The sequence below is a fragment of the Tachysurus fulvidraco genome, chromosome 14 (assembly GCF_022655615.1).
Source record: "Tachysurus fulvidraco isolate hzauxx_2018 chromosome 14, HZAU_PFXX_2.0, whole genome shotgun sequence".
In the NCBI taxonomy this organism is placed as follows: Eukaryota; Metazoa; Chordata; class Actinopteri; order Siluriformes; family Bagridae; genus Tachysurus; species Tachysurus fulvidraco.
The window spans coordinates 13,949,828-13,959,544 of NC_062531.1; positions in this window are offsets into that span (position 1 = coordinate 13,949,828).

Sequence of the window (9,717 nt, forward strand, 5' to 3'; positions counted from 1 at the left end):
GTGCAGGTTTGGGGTAGTTTTTCTTCTTCATTAAGTCTGACGAGGACTGTTAAATAATATTAATGACCAGGATAGTCATTACTTACCTCTGTTTGCGCTGGCTCAAGTGATTTTATCGATCTAGGGGATGAGGCCTGGTACAGCAGATTATTCTGGCCTCTGATATTATCAACAGCTTAAATAAGTTGATTAGCACGAAGACTATCTTTAAATAGATCTAGATGATGATGTTGATTGGGTGGAGCAGAGAGCCATCCATCTTTTTGATCTGCTAATAACTGGAATCCATCACTGTTTCTATCAGCCCTGCATAGCTCCGCTCCGCTCCTCTCCCCTCACCTCACCTCTCTCTCTCTCTCTTTCTCTCTTTCTCTCTATCCCTCATGAGTCCACAGGTTTTTAGGGAAGCTGGTACAGGAATGTAGGACAACATAGTCTGCACTGATTTTGTCAGTGGACTGTGACACTAGTTGCTATGGCTTTCTGTTTTTGCTTGATCAAATTGAGATGCTTACATTTTGACTTGGAAAAGAGCAAAAAGAAATATTACAAATGACTTGTTTTTTAAATAAAAGATAACCTCCATTTGTTTATTTGGATCTGCCATCAAAATGATCCTCAAGTATGTGATTTTCCTCTAGAACATTTAGAACCTAAATAAAAATGCATTATTATTATTATTATTATTATTATTATTATTATTATTATTATTATTATTATTATTATTATTATTATTATTATTATTGTTTGCCTTTTTCAAATATACTAAATTGCAAAATAAACAGCAGCTCATAATCCTACAGTATGTGATTCTCTAAGATCATACAAAGTCAGTCAATAAGTTTCCAAAATGGATAAACTATTTTTATTCCTTTTCGCAAGAACCTATAACAACAGACATACTGCAGAGATTCAATGTCCTGTAATTTGCTGTTAAACTGTTTAAAGTATACAAAAGAAACTCTAATGTAACAATTTGTCCATAGACAAGCTCCCAACACCTATTGATATAGGGAATGCTGGGATAGGCTTTTCTTGCTTATCCAACTGTGAACAGTGAAGCTTGACTTAATTTGATTAAACACTTTGTTAGGAATAGCAATTAATGTACTTTCTCTGTTACTTTTTAATGGCTCCCTACAATTAGTACACTGAATCTTGTTAATTATACTCTTGTTTGTTTTTGTTTTTTTTCTTTTTTTTTTGTTATAGGTGATGGTTGCATGGGTCGTATTATTAGAAAGAGGGGGTAGATGAACTGTCAGCTGGGTTCTCACAGGAGTCCATTTATTCCCCAGCACTGGCCTCATTATTCCAGTCTAGCTTGCTACAGGTAGAGACCACCTTCATTCCAGCCGGGGCCCCTTCCTCCACACAAATAGAAGGAAAAGATTAATTGTTTGCTTTGTTTTGTTTCCCCAGGGACACTGTTCACTTAATAAAGAAAAATAATCCTATCTTGGTCTTGATTCAGTTTATTGTCCCAAAATATGTGTGGATAAGCATGGGACAAGGCTTAGTTCTTGTTAGCAGATTTGCCCATTAGCTCTGAAATGGCCAAAGTATATGAGAAAACAAATTCAGTATATAAAACAGAATTGATGAGGGTGCAGGCCTTTTCTGGTCACAGGTTGTATCATGATTTGTGGTTACGTTTGACACTAAGTCCTCATTAAAAGGCAAAATTTAACAGCCTGGCCAATGTTCTTAATTGTAAAGCAAGCATATTAGATGTGGCTTGTTGAATAGAGGCACAATTAGAGAGCCTATAATTGACAATTGCCGCATGTGCTGAGTGAACACATCACATCACGAAGTGCATTAATGGCAGGCAGTCAGGATCTTGAAAGTAAAGGTCAATAAAATGCACACTTAAATGCAAATGACACTTTAACATGTCAGATAAGTGACCTTTTGTGGACAAAGGACAGCCTTGGGACAGGTCAGTATTACTAGCTTAAATCTAAAACCCTCAGAGTCAAAGTGGAAAACGTGCAGTGTGGGATCCTATCAGAATTTAATAACGGATAAATTTAAGTAAATTCTATTTACTTAAATTCTATTGAATATTCTATTGAATATGAATTCACTATTTTATTAGACTGAATGTGCTAACTGCACTTCCATTCAGTCATTCTATCCTGGAAATCATTGTCATTTTACATACAAAATTATATACAATCACAATTACTGTTAGATTTAGTAGCAAAAGCACAATTTCTGCAAAAGCAACTTTGCTAGTATGGTAATAACTTTTTATCATTCTCAATTTTGTTGAGAATTTAATTTTGTAAATTTTGAAAATAAATTTTGTTTTTTCATTCTCAATAAATGGTACATAATAAATTCTTTATTTCAACAAGCAAGGAATCCTCTTTTCACTCCAAGATCAAACAAGATTGATATCAGATTCCAAAGTGTGTGACAACATAATGTGCTGCTGCATGCAGCTTTGCTCTATTAGCAGAAACTTGTTATTTTTCTTTAGCTGAAGCAGGTCTCTAAGTGTGGACAGGCGTTGATAAATGCTGCCGTGTACCGTTGATGCAATTCATTTGTCAACTGTGTGAAAAAAGGTTAATCGGTATTCTCCAGCCAGGTTACAGTGTTTTTCTCTTGCTCTTTGCCAGTAATTGTGCCTCTGTGCACCCTCATCAACTAGCCCCTCACTCACTTGGGCAGAGTATATGGAGACTTTGCTGCCAAGGAGCCACAATGAATTATCAGCAATTTTGTGGAGAACATTTAAAAAAAATAAAAAAAATCTAAAGACAAAAATAATGCCAATGCAAACAGTAACAAATGAACAGGAAAAATAAGTAATAATAAATGTCAGAAGTGTTTCATAATTTATGTTTGAGTATTTCATACATGCAGTTGAATGATCATGGGTAAGAGAGGAAAGGAAATCAATGAAAATTCATATTTCATAAGCCTATAATTGTGTTAAAACTGTACAGTAGTCATTTGTTTTAGCAGACTCCATAGTGGATGCTTGATGACAGTGCCATACATTTGAGAGTTAGGTCTTATTTCTTTTCCCCTGCTTCATCACTCCTCCTATATTTTGATCCCACTCCTTTCATCTTTTTACAGCTACACTATACAGCTGTTGAAAATAAGGGTTTTGTTGTCAAAGAGAGTACACTTAAAAAAACTTGACAACTTGACAACGTTCTATCATCTGTGAAGTTATCGATTTGCCAGTGTTTTAACCATCAAACTGGATCTATTTGAGTGACTCTGGTTTTTAAACAATTTCTTTGACAGGTCAGGCATCACAGCAATTGCCCTGCTTTTTAAGACAGTATTTCAAATTGTGGATTTTGCTCAAGCACATGCTTGTCCCAGCACACCACTCTTAAAGTAGAACCAGACTAACATAGGGCCCAATGGTGGACAGAGTTGTCATGAGAGAGAATGGGGTTGAAGGGAGAAGACAGAACGAAACGGTCTTGCTTTATAGATTGCTGTTAGGGCAACAAAACTTTGGCAGCATTGATTAACTTGACAGTGAATGCAGCAGTACATTTATCACTAATAGCTGTGCTGTAGAAAATCTAATAAGAGCCAAACAATCCCCCTGGAGCTGTAACAGGTTCTCTGTGGCCAGCAGAGCGTGCTGTGAAAATATCCGTCTCCCTGGACGCCACTGCTGGGAAGTCAGGCAAGCGATGATGCTCCGAAACACACGCATCATCTCATCAGAATGTCCTACTCCCCTCATAATACATACTCTGATGTAATCTCCACAGGTACATTACATGGTAAAAAAGTCATAAATATGCATAATTGGTAACAAATATAGAAATTATGTTGAAGTGCATGTGAGGGAATGAAGTAGAGCCTCATCAAATGAGCCTAATTCAAAAGTATACCCAATGGCTGATTGCCCCACTTTCTTATCAAGGTGCTTAAAAAGGTTTAAGGTTTTAGGAGAATCTAAGCATTTTAATTTCTCTGGAAAGGGGAGCTGTGAGAAGATTTGCATGTGTGACTATGAAACACTTTGGCTGTGCGTCAGAGTTTAACAGGAAGGCTAATTGATTTGCTGTCACCTGGGCATCAGGTTCACTCTTAGGATTCAATTTTTTTTTCAGCCCGTTTTGCATATTGCATCGATCAAGCAAGCAGGGGATGAGGAGGGGTGTTGGGTAAATGAGCAAAAAGCGCAGAGGCTAGAGGATGAATTGTTTACTCACATAAAAATAACCTTTCAATAGGAGAAGATGCATGGTGCAGACTTCTGGTGGTGTTCTGCTGCCCCAAGCAGATGGCATTCAGCTGCTATTGATCCAGGCCCTACAGGCAAGCGGGGGGCAGTTCTGGTCAGGGCACAGAGAGCAAGTCTGTCCATCCTAACTGCCTCCCTAACCATCCTTCAAAACAAAGAAAGACACAATGTGATACTGAACCCAATTGCATTTGTATGTCAAGTAAATAGGTGTCAACTTCAAAATACTCCATTTTTTTTGACAAGCAATTTAAGCCACTGTAAGTTTTTAAGCTTCACCTTGGTGAGGGACTCACAAAGCCACAAAGACGTTTAAGAGCTTTGTAGCCTGAATTCTGGAAGCTCAAATGCTATACACATTAGAACATGAACAGTGACCTCTTCTGACAGTCATCTAGACAGAGGTAAAAGCAGCTGAATGGAAATCATCATACAGTTATACACCAATAATGAGGCCTTGATGCCAGGATCAAGTAAGCTGCTGCCCAGAATCCATTTTTTCAAGGATGAATGCTCTTTGCTGCAATAATAGAAAGACCCCCCTGCACACACACACACACACACACACACACACACACACACACACACACACACACACACACACACACACACACACACACACACACACACACACACACACACACACACACACACTCTCAACGCTTCTATGTCTCACCCCAGCTTCAGCCTTCAGCACTAATTAGTTTCAGAGGGAATGGAAAGGGGGCTGCAACCAAGCTCTTCCCGCATAGCATCAGAGTGTGGAGGAGATGCATTAGTGAGACAAAAACAGTGGTGGCTTTAACCTCACTGTAAAACCATGCTTGCAGAGATTTTTGAGAGTACCTGCAACTACAAGTCAAATGTGATGTTTTGGAAAAAATGTTTAAATAATTATTTTAAGTTGCACCAGGTAAAAGTTGGTGCAGTGAACATTCCTTGTCCAAGCTGAAACAAGTCTCATTTGAACTTAATGCTGGACTTATAATAATGCAGCATTATAACGTGTCATGTGTATTTTTTTCACCACTTACATAGCCAGGTTTAAAAGTGATATACAGAATATGTGAATCGTAGTAAAAAAAAAACAGGTGCTGGTGATTGTTCTTTTCCCCAACCTTCTGTTATGGAAAAAAAACCCTAAATTTTCCTACATAGTGCCACCTGATTTATTAAGCAACACATCTGAGACTGTGCATCCTGCTCATGATAAATGTAGTGCAATGCATAAATTTAACACAATGGCTCTTGTGTAAATGCAACATCTAAATGATTAAATGTTAAAAACCTAACTGCTTTCATCCATCCTTTCTGACTAAACCCTGTCTTGCTATTTTAAGACTTTATGTAAGATTTTATAAAGTGGAGGCATTTTTCGAGCATGGCTTTTCTTGTTAAGTTCTTTGTTAAAAGAGGAGGTTGGGGTGTAAGTTAAAAAAGCCATCCACAGAAAGAAATGACTATTACAACTAAGTGTGATTTAGAGTTGGATAACGAGAAGCTTAACTTAATTCATAAATATCACCTTTTGGTATGAAAACCCCAAGACCTGTCCAATTCAGGTTGTTTTGGCAATGTACACAGTCCCAATCTCAGAAGGTCTGTGGCATTCCAGCCCTTACTTGGGGAAGTGCGCTCTCCAGTTACCACAGTAATTGGCTGATGAGGAGGCTCAGGCCCTAAAAGAATGTCAGTGTTCGATTTCCCTGCTATCCTAAGTGAGGATATGTCACCATTTATGCCGCTTTCGGGTGACACTGGCTCCTGGTAGAAACTCTGGGGAAATCATTACACTGTTTATACCTCTCCCTTGTCAGACACCACTTCCCTTTGATATTTTCACAATGTTTTCCGCTGAGTGATGGTACCTTGCCGGGGTCAGGGGAGAACAAGTACCTTTTGTAAATTTCTGACCATATTTTAATGGCTGAAAGAGAAAAAGCCAGACAATTGGTGACGTGGAGCGCAGAGCCAGTAAAAGAGCTTGAAGGAAAGATCAATGCTGTCCACCTGGTGTCTTCTTCTGAGTGTAAAGAGATAGAGCTTTAACGATTTCTGGAGCTGCTCAGCCACATTCTGAAAGAGAGTGGAAATGTTTCAGACTTAAGGGCCAGCAAATTTCAGAACTTCAGTTCAATTCAGTTTGGTTTAAAATAAAAATAAGCTTAACAAAAATAAACCCTCATATCTCTAAAGTACAATAATGAAAGTTACCTGTAACTTTTAGTTTTATTTTAGGAATTACAATCAGCGCTAATTACTTTATATTCACTCTCTCACTCACTCATTTTCTACTGCTTATCCGAACTACCTCGGGTTACGGGGAGCCTGTGCCTATCTCAGGCGTCATCGGGCATCAAGGCAGGATACACTCTGGACAGAGTGCCAACCCATCGCAGGGCGCATACACACACACACACTCTCATTCACTCACGCAATCACACACTACAGACAATTTTCCAGAGATGCCAATCAACCTACCATGCATGTCTTTGGACCAGGGGAGGAAACCGGAGTACCCGGAGGAGACCGAGGCACGGGGAGAACATGCAAACTCCACACACACAAGGCGGAGGCGGGAATCGATCCCCCAACCCTGGAGGTGTGAGGCAAAGGTGCTAACCACTAAGCCACCATGCCCCCCTACTTTATATTTAATATTAATTAATTTGACAATGTAGATTTTACTGTACAGATGTGAAGCCCAGTGTAACATTATTTATTGCTTCCATGCCAAACTAATCTTCATATTGTTCATCTAACATATGGACTTTGACATGAATGCTTTTTTTTTTAAATAAATATGATAGAAATAAACAGTGCCCTACAAAGTATGATTTGAGCAGTAACTTTTCTTGCTACATGTGTCTGAATTCTGTCAAACATGGTGATATGGTAAAATAGGACCATATCATACATATATAATCATGTATAATATAACAGGGTTAGTCACTGTCATTACAGCATAGTCAATATAGCAGAACTGAACAGATAGATTTAAATTACTCCCTTGTCTGCAGGAAAATATTAAAGATATTACTGTTCAATCACACTATCTAAGATAAATTATATAAAACCAGAGACATTGGTGGAAAAACACTCTTTCCTCATGAAATCTGGAGTGATAGTGAAAAATAATTTCAAGGTGGAAAGATGGTCAAAATAAAATAAAATAAAATAAAATAAAATAAAATAAAATAAAATAAAATAAAATAAAATAATGTTCCAGGGGGTTTCACTCTGGACCAATTGCAACCCTAACCAAGGTGTACAAATTATTAAATTGGTGCTCACAAGTGAACGCTAATAAAATATAGGCTATTTCTGTAAAGCTGTTCATTGTTAAAGTGCCATTGTTGAATTGAAGAATTGCAGAATTGAATTGAATTAAAAAGAGATAGCAGTTTAATTTGTTCTAACTTGAAATAATGAGATTCTAACAATCCATCCAACCTACCTATCACAGTAGCAATTCATTTTTGGCACAACAAACCCTCCAGGCTTGGCTCTATCAGCAGCAGTTTAACATGGTTTGTACGAGGCTGATTTGTCTGATTTTGACCTTTCCAGCAAACTGTCCCATCATGCAGCAGCAGGGCTCCTGAGGGACTCCAACTGCAGTGCTGAGCTGAGCTGGTAATGAAGCCTGTCATCCAGCTCGCATCCTCCTCTAGGCCCACTCCAGACACAACTCCAGCTTTGAACATGCTCTTTGTTGATTCAGTGATACACACATATACACCTCTATATCTCTGCAATAACCTCTTAGTTGCATTCAGAATCCTTTTTGTGGTTGATTTGTTAGACCCGGTGTGCTGAAGAGCTTCTTCAGAACAAAGTAAGTGCTATTTGATCGGAAGTCTCTAAAATGCCAAATTGTTGTTTGTAACCTTGGCTTAAAAAACTGATATCAGGTCTCATTAACACTAACCATAAATTTTCATGACTATAAATGTTTGTTTTACTTAATGCATAAATATAGCTTTAGAGCACATTATTGAGTATGTGGCTGTGTTCAGAGTAAATCAGTCAAATTTATGAAATGACAAAAACTTACCAGGCTGCAAGAGACTCATAGCAACATTAATGGAGCTGCTGGAATAGTTTTTACTGATTACAAATATAATTCATATTCTTTACATGTCTGAGCTATGAAGTAAGGCAGCTAGACAAAAGCCCTTTCTCACAAAAAAAATAAATAATCACTCGATATCATGTGGCAAATGTAATATGGTCTGATAAAACCAATTTCAAAAGATATAATAATTTCTGAATTTTAAAAAGGAAATGAACCAAATCACTAAATTACCAAATCACCATCATACCCACACTGCAACATGGCTTTAGCAGCATCAAGCTTTAGGGCTGCTTTTCTTCAGCCAGAACTAGGGCTTTTATCAAGGTGGAGAGAATCATGAATAGCTACACAAACTTTCAGGTAGTAAAAAGGAATTCCACCTTTTTTCTGATTTGGATTCAAACTAAAATCTGTTGATGTGCAAATGAAATGGAATTACAATTTGATGGCTCAAGAAAGAGTGGTAAAATATTATCAAGTCACGATATGCCATGCCACTAATCTGAGAAATGTAATAAAATGAAATGGTACTTCACAAACAAAGTGTGAGGGCTATAATAGGGATGTGGTAGCTCAGTGGTTAAGGTGTTGGACTACTGTTCAGAAGGTTATGAGTTTGAATCCCAGGTCTGGCTCTTAACCCTGATTTGTATAAATCTAAATAAAATGTAAGTCACTCTGGATAAGGGTGTCTGCTAAATGGAAGTATTAGTTTTTATTTATTCCTAAAAAGCTTTCATATAGTAATTTCACACTTTGGGTGAATTTTGGATGATTTATTGTAGTTTTATTTATTTATTTTTTAATCAGGTTTAGATTATAACACTTGAATAATAAACTGCTCACTGTAGTTTTTATTCCTAGTTTGTTGTTTTTGTTTTATTTTACAGTGTACTCAATCATCTATCCTTTTCTTTTTTAACTTAATTTAATTTTCCTGTTTAATTAATTTTCCTTATTTTTATGTTTAGATACCCTTGTTCCTCTCTGGGTGTAAATTTCCTTCTTGCAGTGTATACAGTGACAATAAAGTACTTTGCCTTACCTTATACAGAGTAATGAATGACAAAATGTTCCCTTTCCATTAGTGGAAAAATATATATTCCACACATAAATGAGTTTTTTTTTTTTTTATCTTTATTAAATAATGTCTTCATCATCATATGCATAGAGGTATGGAAAGAAGTCAAATTTCAGGTAAAAGAATTTATTACAGGCATTAAAATAAATCACTAATTTTTAAAGTTAAAAACGTTACTAATAGTTTGATTTATAATTTAATGTTTAAGGAGAAAAAGTTAAACATGCTTCAACATAATGTAAAAAAAAAGTATATGAACAAAAAAAAAAAAAGAGGAGGGAGATTATGTACATGAATAAAAAATAAAATACCGAACTATTCAGG